Source organism: Notamacropus eugenii, chromosome 5 (genome assembly GCF_028372415.1).
Source record: "Notamacropus eugenii isolate mMacEug1 chromosome 5, mMacEug1.pri_v2, whole genome shotgun sequence".
NCBI lineage: Eukaryota > Metazoa > Chordata > Mammalia > Diprotodontia > Macropodidae > Notamacropus > Notamacropus eugenii.
In genome coordinates this window covers 5,451,282-5,465,449 of record NC_092876.1, presented here as the reverse complement: position 1 = coordinate 5,465,449, position 14,168 = coordinate 5,451,282, and the positions used below count along the sequence as shown (strand labels likewise).

The 14,168-nt window shown below is 35.5% G+C and overlaps 1 long non-coding RNA gene across 5 annotated transcripts in view; it reads right to left on the bottom strand.

Annotated features, from left to right (window-relative positions):
• Window positions 1-14,168, bottom strand: part of LOC140508216 (uncharacterized) — a 43,978-nt gene that overhangs the window by 28,803 nt on the left and 1,007 nt on the right. The gene's annotated exons all lie outside the window — the stretch shown is intronic.

Below are 14,168 nucleotides of genomic sequence, written 5' to 3'. Positions count from 1 at the left end.
ATCAGATTCCCTAAAAACAATCATAAAAAACCAAAAGAGCTTAGATGTCCCATATCAAGAAAATAGAAAGCATATCTGTTCTATTATAACTAGAAGGTGAAGCAGAAATTCAAAGAACCTTTTATTCATATCCTGGAAGGAAGCCAAAAATGAAAAGTCCTAGGAATATTTTTTTAAAAATCTAGAACTTGTAGGTCAAGAAGAAAGTAGTGCCAGAAAAAAAATCATTCAAATATCATGGAGCCAAAATCTGGATTAATAAAATTGACTAGACACTACTTTTAAGGACTGGAGAATTTGGAATATGATATTCCAGAAGTTAAAGGAGGTAGGATTAAGATGACAAATAATTCAGCAGAGCTTTGTGTAATTCTACATGTAACAAATGGATATTTAATGAAACTGAATTTTTAAGGACTCTTAAAGAGTCTAGAGCTGAGTAGGATATTTAGCACAAACAAAATTCAAGAGAAGCAAAAAAAAGGTGAATATGAGTGAGACATCATAATGGACTCGCAAAGTTTAAACTGTTAACATTCCTATGTGGGGAAAAACTAAGAACTTGATGATCATTGGCTTATTTAGAAGATTACTCAGAAGAAATGGTTATGCATTCATTGTGATGGGATGGTCTTAAGAGTGGAGGAGTGAAAAAGGGATACACTGAGAGACAGGGAAGAAAGAGGAAAAATTGGTGAAATTAAACGTAAAAAATTTCAAGGAAGACTTTCCAATGGAAGGTCAACAAATACTGCAAGGTAGGAAGTGTATATCTAAATCTATGTGTGCATATATGTACATAGGCAAGTAGGAGGAGAAAGAGTAAGAGAATGGCTAGGGGTAAGAGGGAGAGTATATTCAGGGAAGTTAGGGTTAATGATCAGAAGCAAAGCAGGGGAAATGAAGAGGGAACAGGGTAAAAAAGTGAAGGATAAATAGAAGAGAATAGGATGAAGGGAACTACAGAGTTAGCAATTATAATTGTGATAGTGATGAACTCACCCAGAAAATAATATGGGATAGCAGGATAGATTAGAAACCAGAATCCAACAATATGTTGTTTCTAAGAGAGGCACTTCCAACTGAAAGACATGCATGTTTCCAACAGTGGGTTAGAGCAGATTTTATAATGCTTCGCTAAAGTAAAAAGGGAATGGACAACAATCCTGATCTCAGGCAAAGAGAAAGACAAATACCCCTAATTAAAAGAGGTAGATTGGGTGGCATAATGGATAGAGTGCTGTGCCTGAAGTCAAAAATAGTCATATTATCTTCCATGAAATTATCAAGGAAAACTGCCCTGATGTTGTAGAATCAGAGGGTCAAATAAATATTGAAAGAATTCCCAGTCACCTCCTGAAAGAGACACGAACAGAGAAACTCCTTAGGAATATGGTGGCCAAATTTCAGAGTTCTCAGATCGAGGAGAAAATACTGCAAGCAGCTAGAAAGAAACAATTTGAGAACTGTGGAAATACAGTCAGGACAACACAGGATCTGGCAACTTCAACATTCAGGGATCGAAGGGCTTGCAATGGGATATTTCAGAGGTCAAAGGAACTGGGATTGAAAGCAAGAATCACCTACCCAGCAAATCTGAGTATAATACTTCAAGGGAATAAATGCTCATTCAGTGATATAGATGACTTTCAATCATTCATGTTGAGGAAAAGGCCAGATCCGTATAGAAACATTTGATTTCCCAAGACAGAAATCAAGGGAAGCATGAAAAGGTAAACAGGAAAGAAAAACCATAAAAGACTCTCTAAAGCTGAACTATTTACATTACTACCTGGAAAGGAAATATCGTTAGCTCTTGAATCTTTTTTCAGTATTTGGGTAGATGGAGAATTTGTGCATACATCTGGTAATTGGAAGTTGCCATTTTTAGATGCTATGTGGCTATTAAGTGACTGTATGGATAGCAAGAAAGGTGGTCTGAGCCTCCAGTCCATGATGCCAGTAAGCTGGTGAGATGCTGGTATGAACTGCAAAAGGTGATCTCATGGGAAGGGTGAGAGAGCAACTGTTCAGCCTGGACTGAGGTAGGATTCTCCTTATTCAATTTCCCCACTGACATGTGGCAGACTTGAAGCCCGACTGAATGCAAGTGGACAATCTAATCCTGTCTGGAATTGACATGAAGTTGGGGAGATATTGTATCCCTGCAATGTCCCTACTCTTGGTGGCAATTTCCTGTAGTCAAAAGGTTTGCAAGCTTAATACCAGATCTGTTCAATTATAGATTACGAGTAGGGGAACATCGGAGGTTAAGTCTAAAATTGAGCTGTTAGGCAGGCGACTTAAACAACAATAAGTCAAGGTCCTTTAATTCTTAGTAATACTGTGGAGACAGGTCAAGAGCTTGAGAAGTTGGCAACATAAATATTATTTGTGTCTCGGTTAATGCTTAAAAAAAAATTCTTTTGTGGTCCATTTTCTAAATGCTTTAAAAAAGAAGTATCACCTAATGAAAAGTTAGAATTGTTTTATCTGTTATAAACTGTGTTAAAAATGAAAAACAAAAATTTAAATAAAAGAGTCAATCCAGTATGGAGAATCTTTAATAAACTTTGTTTTTTTTTTTTTTTGCTTTAAAAAAAATATATTTTAAACAGAATCCAGCACTTGTAGGTCAAGAAGAAAGCATTATAACTAGCCAGAAAACTCCTTAAAATACCATGGAGACACAATCAGAATAGCTAAGATTTAGCAGACACTAATTTTAAGGTTTGGAGAGTTTGAAATGTAATATTCCAGAAGGCAAAGGAAGTAGGATTAAAATTAAGAATAGGCAATTTAGTGAAACTCAGGACAGTTCTGTGGGTGAGAATGGATAGTTAATGAAACCAAGGACTTTGAAGCACTCCTAAAGGGTCTAGAACTGAATAGGAAATTTGACATTGAAATAAAAATCAAGAGAAGCAGGAAAAGATAATCATGAGTAAGACATCATAAGGCACTTGCAACGGTGAAAGTGTTTACATTACTCTATGGGGACACCTAAGAACTTTATGATCATTAGGGCATTTAAAAAGAGATTACTTAGTGTCCATTGTGTTGGGATGATCTCAAAAAAGGAAGGGAAAAGTGAGAAGAGAGGATGCACTGAGAGCGGGGAAGAGAAAGGAAAAATTGGGCAAATTAAATCATGTAAAAGAAATGTTCAAGGAAGACTGCACAATGGAAGGAAAACTGGTGGTTCAGGGTAGAAAGTGTATACCTAAAACTGTATCTCTATATTCCTGTAAATATCTGTACTCAGGCAAGTAGGAGGGGAAAAGGTAAGAGAAATCAGATTAAGCAGGAGTGTATATTCATGGAATTTAGGGTTAATGATCAGAAGTAAAGCTGACTTTTGAAGAAGGAATGAGGTAAAAAAAAAAAAGAGAGAGAGGGATAAGTGGACAAGAATAAAATGGAGGGAAATGCACAATTAGCAATTATCATTGTGAAGGTGAGGAACTCACCCAGAAAATAGGATACCAAGAATTCATTAGAAACCAGAGTCCCACAATATGTGCTTATGTTGTTTATAAAAGAAACACTTCAAACAGAATGACATACAGACTTCAAATACTAAGTTAGAGCAGAATTTATTATGCTTCAGCTAAAGTGAAAAAGAGTATGGGTAGCCAACCTGGTCTCAAATAAAGAAAAAGCAAAAAATACCCATAATTGAAAGCTCTATTGTGTGGCACAATAGATAGAGTGCTGGGCTTGAAGTCAGAAAGACTTATCTTCCTGAGTATAGATCTAGTCTCAGATACGATGTGACACTAATCAAGTCCTGTAACCCTCTTTGCCTCATTTCTTCATCCGTAAAATGAGTTGGAAAGACACGCATCTTTGCCCAGAAAACCCTAGGTGGGGTCACAAAGAGACATGACTGAAATGACTGGCAACAAAATGAAGAAAATGAATAAAAGCACATTTTGCTGACAGGCAGGTTTTATTAAACTTTTTCCACCAATGACCTGTTTTTGCTGTTGATATTTTTATATGATTTCAGATGTATAGGTAGACATCATTAGGTATGCAAAATATTCCTGATAATAAGTCATAAAGAAATTTATTTCAAAGCACTCCTTTGGTATCCATATAATTTTACCATTTATTAAAAATCAAAGCAAATTTGTATAATAATGAGATGGGTGTGCTTTTTTATTTACACAAAGAATTAAGTCTTGGTGAAATATTTGATACTGCAAGATGTAGAGCTCTTCATTTTTTTACAGTTGATTGATATTTTGACTTCATTATCTTCAGCTCTGAGAATGGCACTTTGCATAAATCCATTGTACCAAACTGCAAAAGTTTGTTTAGGGCCATTTCAGAAATAGTTGGAAATTCTGTCCTAATCCCAAGTCATGTTTCCTTTCATGATTTTTTAGGAAACTCAAGTTTTAAACCAGTGTCACTTGATAACTCTCCAAATTCTTCGTGAAGTTTTTAATGACAGATAACTGATTTTTTTTTTATTTCAATGGAGTGCAGTTTATGAACTCAACTTAATTATTTAGAATGAAAATTTATAGGAAGTGTTTCTGAAACTGTCTCAAGGAACTTCAGTTGATCAATTATAATTGTTAGAATTAAATCTTTGGGAAAAATTCTGGAATAATGGGAGCAGAATAGAAATAGGGCATGGCAGTCTTTTAACTCAGGAGTCTACTGTGATTAATGGGAAAGGTCTCTCTTGCTGTAGCTGAAGGGGACCACTATATGACAGGAAGTGTGCCACAAAGCCAGCACCATCCCACTCCATAGCAGACCAGTGGAAAATCCAGAGTCCCAGGGTAATGGAAGGCAAGTGCCAACATCAGAACCCTAGGCACGCCTTCACAGAGCCAGAGCAATCTGCACACATCAGCATCTGAATCTAACAGTGTTTTAGCATAGCCCAAGGAGAGGGGTAGACCTCCAGCAGCCTGACTACCCCTCTCGCACCTCACACCATGAGCTTGAGAGTAATCCTGGTGAAACGCAGAAGGACCTCACCTGACCTCAGCACACAGCAGGCAGCTCCAGCTCAGCAACAGGTAAATGACATTATATAGCTTTCAGCTGCCAGAACCAGAGGTCTCAGCACACAAAGCCAGTAACCAAGCCCCTAATCCCCAGCAAAAGAAGCATGGTACAGAGCACTCTGTGCCCCAGAAGCAGAGATCCACTTGAAAAGCCAGGAGAAAGGCAATCGCAATGAGGAAAAAGTAAATTAGAAAAGTAAAGACCATAGATTCTTACTATGGGGCAGAGGTGATGAAAATATAAATTCAGAAGAGGACAGCATTGACACTATGCCCACATCTGAAACTTCAAAAGGGAATGTGAATTAGACTCAGGCCCAATAAGCATTCTTGAAGCAGCTCAAGAAGGATTTAAAAAGTCAAATCAGACAGGTAGAAAAAAATAATGAATTATTTTAAAAATACAGTAGACAAAATGGAAAAAAGAATCACTGAAGAAAATAACTGCTGAAAAAGCAAAATTGTCCAGAAGGAGGTACCAAAGCTACTTGAAGAGAACAATTCATTAAAAATTAGAATTCAGCAGGCAGAACATAATGACTCTATGAGGCATCAAGAATCAGTCAAACAAAATCAAAGAATGAAAAAAGAGAAGAAAATCCAAAACATCTCATTGGAAAAACTAGTGACCTGGAAACATATATCCAGGAGCCACACTTTAAGGATTATTGGTCTACCAGAGAGCCATGATGAGCAAAAGAGTGTGGATAGCATCTTCTAAGAAATCATCAAAGAAAACTGCACTGAATTTGTAGATTCAGAGGGTAAAATAGTCATCAAAAGAATCCACTGATCACCTTCTGAAAGAGATCCCAAATGGAAAATGACAAGAAATATTGTAGCCAAATTCCAGAACTATCAGGTCAGGGAGAAAATACTGCAAGCATCCAGCATGAAACAATTCAACTACAGTCTGGATCGCACAGAAACTTGCAGCTTCTACATTAAAAACTCAGAGGGCTTAGAATATGATATTCCATAAGGCAAAGGAGCTTGGAATAAAACCAAGGATCAACAATACAGCAAAACTGAGCATTATTTTTCTTTTTTTTCTTTTTTTTTTATTTTTCAGGGAAGGAGATTGACAGTCAAGGAAATAAGGGACTTCCATGGGTTCCTGCCAAAAAGACCAGAACCCAGTGGAAAATTTGATCTTCATATTTAAGACTCAAGAGAGGCATAAAAAGGTAAAAGGGGGGAAAACATGTTATTCAACAAGGGTAAACTTTTTACATCCCTGCATGGGAGGATGACACTTGTAAATCTTGAGAACAGTATCTTTATTATGATATGTAAAAGGGATATACATAGACAGTGATTGTGGGAATAAATTAAATGATGTGATGATAAAAAAGCTAATTAAGGGCTGCAAAAGGATTGTAATGGGAGGAGAAAGGAAGAGTCAGAAAAGGGTAAATTACATCACATGAACAAGCACAACAATACAGTTGAGGGAAAGAAGTGGGAGATGAGCCTAGTTTGAACTTCACTCCCATCAGTTTTGATTCCAGGAGGGAATAACATAAGAGTTAAGTACAGAAATCGAACTTGCCTTACAGGCAGTAGGAGGGGAAAGGGGAAAGGAAAGGGTGGTGGTGGCTAGAAGGGAGGGAAGAAATAGTAAGGGAAAAGCAAAAGAAAAGGGAAGGGAGCTGATAGAAGGGAAGGAAGATTGAGGGAGACAGTGGGCAAAAGTAAAATTCTTTTGAGGAGGGAAAAGGAGAAATAAAAATATAAATGGGGCGGGGGGCGGAATGAGATGGAGAGAAAGACACAGATAGTAACCATAACTGTGAATGAGAATGGGATGAATTCTCCCATAAAACAGAAGTGAATAGTCGAATGGATTCAAAACCAAAATCCTATGATATGTTGTTTTCAAGAAACACATTTGAAACATGGGGATACATACAGGGTAAAAATGAAAGGGTGGAGCAGTAAATATTATGGTTCACCTGATGTAAAACAAATGTAGGGGTAGCATGCCTAATCTCAGACAAAGCAAAAGCAATAAATGGATCTAATGAAAAGATACCAGGAAGGAAACTATATCCTGCTAAAAGGCACCATAGACAATGAAGTAATCTCATTGCTAAACACATATTTATAGAGTGATATAGCATCCAAATTCCTAGAGGAGAGGTTAAGGGAGTCACAGAAAGAAATACACAGCAAAACTATAATAGTTGGGGACTTCAGCCTACCCCTGTCTGAGCTTGATATAGTTAACCTCAAAATAAATAAGAAAGAAGTTAAGGAAGTTAATAGAATTTTAGAAAAGGTAGATATGGTATAACTCTGGAGAACACTGAATGGGGCCAGAAAGGAATATACCTTTTTCTTGGTACATGACACATACTCAAAAACTGGTCACATTCTAGGGTATAAAAACCTCCAGTCCAATGCAGAAAGGCAGAAATATCAAATGTATCCTTTACAGATCATGATGCAATAAAAATACATGCAATAATGAGCCATGGAAAGATAGATCAAAAATGAATTGGAGACTAAGAATGAGTGGATCAAAAAGCAAATCATAGAAACAATCAATAACTTTGTTTGAGAGAATGTCAGTAATGAGACAACATGCCAAAATTTATGGGATGCAGCAGAAGTGCTTCTGAGGGAAGGTTTAATATCTTTGATTGCTTACACGAATAAAATAGAGAAAGAGAAGATGATGGAATTGGGCATACAACTGAAAAACTACAGAAAGAACTAGTTAAAAACCCTCAATTAAATACCAAGTTAGAAATTCTAAGAACCAAAGGAGAGATTAATAAAATTGAAATAAAGAAAATTATTGAATTAAATAAAACTAAGAGCTGACTTTATGCAAAAACCAATAAAATTAATAAACTTTGGTTAATTTGATTTAAAAAAGAAAGAAAAAATGCAAACAGCCAGCATCAACAATGAAGACTGAATTCCCCACCAATGAAGAAGCCATTAAAATAATAATTAAGAATTATTTTGCCGAATTTTATGCCCATATCTCTGACAATCTAAATGAAATGGATGAATATTCACAAAAATATATAGTCCTCAGAGTAAGAGAAGAGGAAGTAAAATACTTAAATAACTCCATGTTAGAAAAAGAAAATATTAACAAAAAGAGTACAGTCCTTCATCATGAGCATCATACATTGTGATCATTTAAGATTATACCAGGAATACAGGACCGGTTCAATATTAGGAAAATTATTAGCATAATTGATCATATCAACAACATAACTAACAGAAACCACATGGTTATTTCAATGGATGCAGAAGAAGCTTTGGACAAAATACAACATGTATTCTGATTAAAAATCCTAGAGAGCAAGCAAATAAATGGAGCCTTGCTTAAAAAGATAAGGAGTATCTACTTCAAACCATCAGCGAGCATTATCTGTAAAGAGGATAAGCTAGATGTATTTTCAATAACAAGGATATCCATTATCACCACTGTTATTTAAGTGGTACTAGAAATGTCAACGTTAGCAATAAGAGGAGAAAAGGAAATTGAAGCAATTAGAATAGGCAAAGAAAATATGAAGCTTTCATTCTTTGCAGATGATATGGTGATATACTTAGGGAATCAAGTAAAAAATTCCTTGAAATAATAAAGAACTTTAGCAAAGTTGTAGGATACAAAATAAAGCCACAGAAATCATTGGCATTTCTAGATATTACTCATAAAGCCCCACAGCATGAGACAGAAAGAGAAATTCCATTGAAGATTACCATAGACATGATAAATATTTGGGAGTCTACCTACCAAAACAAACCCAGATACATAATTACAAAACACTTCTCCCACAAATAAAATCAGATCTAAATAACTGGAAAAACATCATTTGCTCATGAGTAGGCTGAGTTAATATAAAGAAAAATGAAAATTCTACTTAAATTAATTTACTTACTCAGTGCTGTACCAATTAAACTACCAAAATTTATTTATAGAGCTAGAAAAAAATCATATCAAAATTGATTTGGAAGAACAACAGTACTGGAATGTCCAGAAAAGGGAATTAATGAAAAGAAATGCTGAGGAAATTGGCCTAGTCATATCAGATTTTAAATTGTATTATAAAGTAGCAATCATCAAAACTACTTGACACTAGCTAAGAAACAGAGCAGTAGATCGGTAGAGGAGGTTAAGTACAACAGACGCAGTAATCAATGATTACAGCAATCTACTGTTTGATAAACCCAAAGTCCCCAGCTTCTGGAATAACAACTCATTGTTTGACAAAAAGTGCTGGGAAAACTGTAAAATAGTGTGGAGGAAACTGGGCATAGACCAATGTCTGACACTGTATAGCCAAATAAAGTCCAAATTGGTACATGATTTAGGGTACATGAACGCATAGGTGATACCATGAACAAATTAGGGGAGCAAGGAATAGATTATCTTCAGATTTATGGAGAATGGAGGAATTGGTGACCAAAGAGAGGATAGAAAATATTAGGAAATGCAAAATGGATAGTTTTGATTACATTAAATTGAAAAGGTTTTGCACAAACAAACCCAATACAGCCAAGATTAGGAGGAAAGTAGAAAACTGGGAAAGAATTTTTGCAACTAGTGTCTGAGATAAAGGTCTCATTTCTAAAATATATAGAGAACTGAGTCAAATTTACAAGAAATCAAGTCACTCCCCAATTGATAGTTGGTCAAAGATATGAACAGGTAGTATTAGAGGAAGAAATTAAAGCTATCTACAGTCACATGAAAAAATGCTCTAAATCATTACTGATTAGAGAGATGCAAATAAAAACAACTCTGAGGTATCACATCACACCTATCAGATTGGCTAACGTGACACAACAGGAAGATGATAAATGTTAGAGAAGATGTGGGAGAGTTGGAACTCTAATTCATTGCTGATGAAGCTGTGAGCTGATCCAACCATTCTGAAGAGCAATTTGGAACTATACCCAAAGGGCTACAAAAATATGCTTACTCTTTGACCAAGCAATATTGTTTCTGGGACTGTATCCCAAAGAGATCATAAAAATGGAAAAAGCTCCCACGTGTACAAAAATATAGCAGCTCTCTTTGTGGGGGTCAAAAACTGTAAATCAAAGGGATGCCCATCAATTGGGGAATGGCTAAATAAATTATGGTGTATGAATGTAATGGAGTACTACTGTGTTATAAGAAATGATGAACAGGAAGACTTCAGAGACGCCTGGAAAGAATTATATGATCTGATGCTGAGCAAAAGGTGCAGAACTCAGAACTTTGTACACAACAACAACCACAGTGTGCAACGACTTTTTCTGGTAGACTTAGAAATCCATTGCAATGCAAGGACTTAAGAAATTCCCAATGGTCTTTTAAGGTAAAATGCCTTCCACATCCAGAGAAAGAACTATGGAATTCCATTGCAGATTGCAGCAGACAATTCCCTTTTGTATTACATTTTGGTTTGTTATATGATTTCTCCCATTCATTTTAATTCTTCTATACAACGTGACGAGGGTGAAAATGTATTTAATAGGATTGTACGTGTAGAACTTACATAAAATTGTATGCCATCTGGGGGAGGGAGGTGGAGGGAGGGAAAGAAAAAATCTAGGGTGTATGGTAGTGATGGTGGAACGCTGAAAATAAATAAATAAAAAATAAAATAAGGAGATGGGTCCCAGTGACTATAAGCAAAGCCTCCAAGAGAAAGCCAAATTAGACACAAGCCCAATAAGAATTCCTGGAGAGCTCAACAAAGAAATAATAAAAATCAAAAGGAGGTTTTAAAACTCAAACATGAATGTTTGAAGAAAACTGGGAAAATAAATAAAAACAATTGAAAAAATTATGACAGAATCAAAAACATCTTAGTAAAAGATGCATAAAAAAGACTGAAAAAAATGCCATGAAAATTCAGAATTGATCAGCTGGTGTTGGTATCTTAATCACTGAAGAAGACAACCCCTGCAAAATTAGAAGAGGTTAAGTGGAAGGTAATAACACCACAAGCAATCTCGATAAAATAACACAAAAGAAAAATTAAAAAGGGAAGAATACATGAAATATGTTAGAGGCAAAATAAGTGGCCTTGAGAAGAAATCAAGGAGAATTCAAGAATTATTAGACTCCCTAAAAGACATGATAAAAAGGAAAAGAGCCTATATGTCAGATATCAACAAAGTACAAAGGAAATCTGCTGTATCGTAAGTAGGGGGCCAACCAGAAATTGAAAGAACCTACTGGTAACCTCCTGAAAGGAATCTCAAAATGAGAAATTCCAAGAATATTTTAAACAAAATCCAGAACTTGTAGGTCAAGAAGAAACTATTGTAATTAGCCACAAAAAAAATTCCTATACATGGAGCTAAAATCAAGATCAACAAAATTTTGTAGACATTATTTATTAGGACTGGAGAATTTGGAATATGATATTCCAGAAGGTAAAGGAAATAATAATTTAAGTAAGAATAATCAATTCTATAGGTGAACAATGTGTATTTAATGAAACAGAGGATTGTTAAACAGTGCTAAAGAGTTTCTAGCTGAGTAGAAAATTTGACATTCAAACACAAAATTCTAGAGAATCAAAAAAAGATGAACATGAGTGAGACTGGAAAAGGTTCAACTGTTTACATTCCTGTATGGGGAAATCTAAGAACCTTATGATCACTAGGACGTTTAGAAGGAGATTACTCAGACAGAGAGCATGGTTATGAGTCTGTTGTGTTGGGCTGATCTTAAAAGAATGGAAGAGTGACCAAGAGGGAAAGGAGAGGAATAATTGGGAAACTTAAACATGTAAAAAAAATGTTCAAGAAAGAGTTTATGATGGAAGGAAAACTGAACTAGTTCAAGATGGGAAATGTGTATCAATATATAAGTATACATACACACAGGTAAGTAGGAGGGGGAAGAATTAAGAGAAAGGGTGGGGGTAAGGGAAAGAGTATATTCAGAGAGGTTAAGGTTAATGAGCAGAAGCAAAGCAGACTTTTGAATAGGGAATAGGGTATAAAAGTGAAGGATAAATAGAAGAGGATAAGATGGAGGGAACTACACCGTTAGGAATTGTAATGGTGATAGTGATGAAATCAGTGAGAAAATAGAAAGGGATAGCAGGATAGATTACAAACTAGAATCCAAAAATATGTTGTTTCTAAGAGAGGTACATCAAACAGAAAGACATGCAGACTTCAAATAGGAAGCTTGAGCAGAATTTATAATGCTTTACCTAAAGGAAAAAGTGCATGGGTAGCAATCTTGATCTCAGACAAAGACAAAGGAAAATACCCCAAACTAAAGGAGCCAGATTGGGGGCACAATGGATAGAGTCCTGGACCTGAAGTCAGAAAGACTCCTCGTCCTGAGTTCAAATCTATCCTCAGACACTACTAGTTATGTGCCCTGGTCAAGTCACTTAACCCTGTTTGCTTCAATTCCTCATCTGTGAAATGAACTGGAGAAGGAATTGGAGACCACTCCAGGATCTTTGCCAAGAAAGCCCCAAATAAGGTCAGGAAGAGTGAGACATCACTGAACCAACTGAACAACAACAACAAAAAGAGGTAATAAGTCAAAGTCTATTTTGTTAAAAGGTACCGTATTAAATGAATTAATGACAGAAGAGGACATGCATGTGCCAAATGACAAAGCATAGAGATTCACTTTTTCGGCAATTTTTTTTAACTTTTGAACTAAAATAGAAAATAATAAAAGGAAAACATTTCCATATACACAGCAGGCCATAATTGAGGATTCAATATAAAACAACAGATTTCCATTGAAAGAAAACCTATGTAACAAATACGACATGTTGTTTTCAAAGTTATTCAGCTTTTCTTTGCTTTCTTAGTGGTTTTCCTTTTTTCTCGGCTGTGTGCTTTTTACTTTATTGTTTTCTTCCCTTCCCCCTCACTAAAAAAGGTTGCAATTAAGTATGGAGATACACACACACACACAAATGTATCTATAAACAAACATATAGTCATGCATGTAAGATACTATGCTGCTTTCCTATCATCTGTTTCTCTAGATAGTGTCTTCTTTCATAAGTCCAAATCCTCCTATGTTCTTTTGAGTCAACCATCTCATCATTTCCTATACCACAGCAATGTTCCAACCCAATCATATCCTATCTGAAAGATTGTCAGTGAAAGGTTTCCCCCAAATTTTCTGCATTCCTTCTGTTTTTGGCTGCATAGATTTTATGGATATAGGAAAATTTTAATTTAAGATAATCAAACTTACCCATTTTACATTTCAAGAATGCTCCCACCTTGGAAGATAGTTTAAGGTCTGATACTGCTGAATCTACTTCCTATACATCTTTTCCTCCTGATTTTTTTAAAAGTCTTGACTTTTTGTTCTTCCAAATTTACTTTGTTGTTATTTCTTCTAACTCAGTAAAATAATTTTTTTAGTAATTTAATTGGGATGACATTGAATAAATGATGAGTTAGGTAAAATTGTCATTTACAAATTACCTTGGCCTTACCTACACATGAACAACAAATTTTACTTCAGCTATTTAGACAGGAGTTCATTTTTATAAAAAGTATTTTTATGTTTATGTTCATATGTGTCTGCTCTGGCAGGTATAAGCTCAAGTATTTTGTACTGTCTAGGTACTGTAAATGGCCTGTTGTGTTTCTCTTTTGTTGCTGAAGAAGACCATACCACCAGAGAAATGATGACATGACTTGCAGTTGACTTTGTTTTGAGTCTGGGAGTGCTGTACAAGGTCGCCAGCCTCGATTCTCCTCTGGAGCCATCAGGATGACTGGAGATGGCCCAGCATGCAATGGGAGACAATATTGAATAACATTGCTGAAACATAGTGCAGGTTCTCTATTTTTCACTTTTCGTTAAATCCATTTTAACTTTAACTTTGTCTGAGATCATCGTTATTATCCCTGCTTTTTTTTTACATACTAAATTCTACTCTTGCTCTTTGTTTTAGTGTGTTTCTTTCATTTTAATAAGGTTTCTTGGAAGTGACATGCTGTTCAGTTAAAATTTTTAATATTCTCTCGATTTCCATTTCTTGAGTAAATTCATTCCATTGATATTCTAAGCTACAACTACTTGTGTTCTTTCCTTATTCCTAGTATTCCTTTTTATACTCATCCTTATTTACCCTATCCCTCCTCACTACTCTGCTTAGTTCTATTTGCCACAATTAA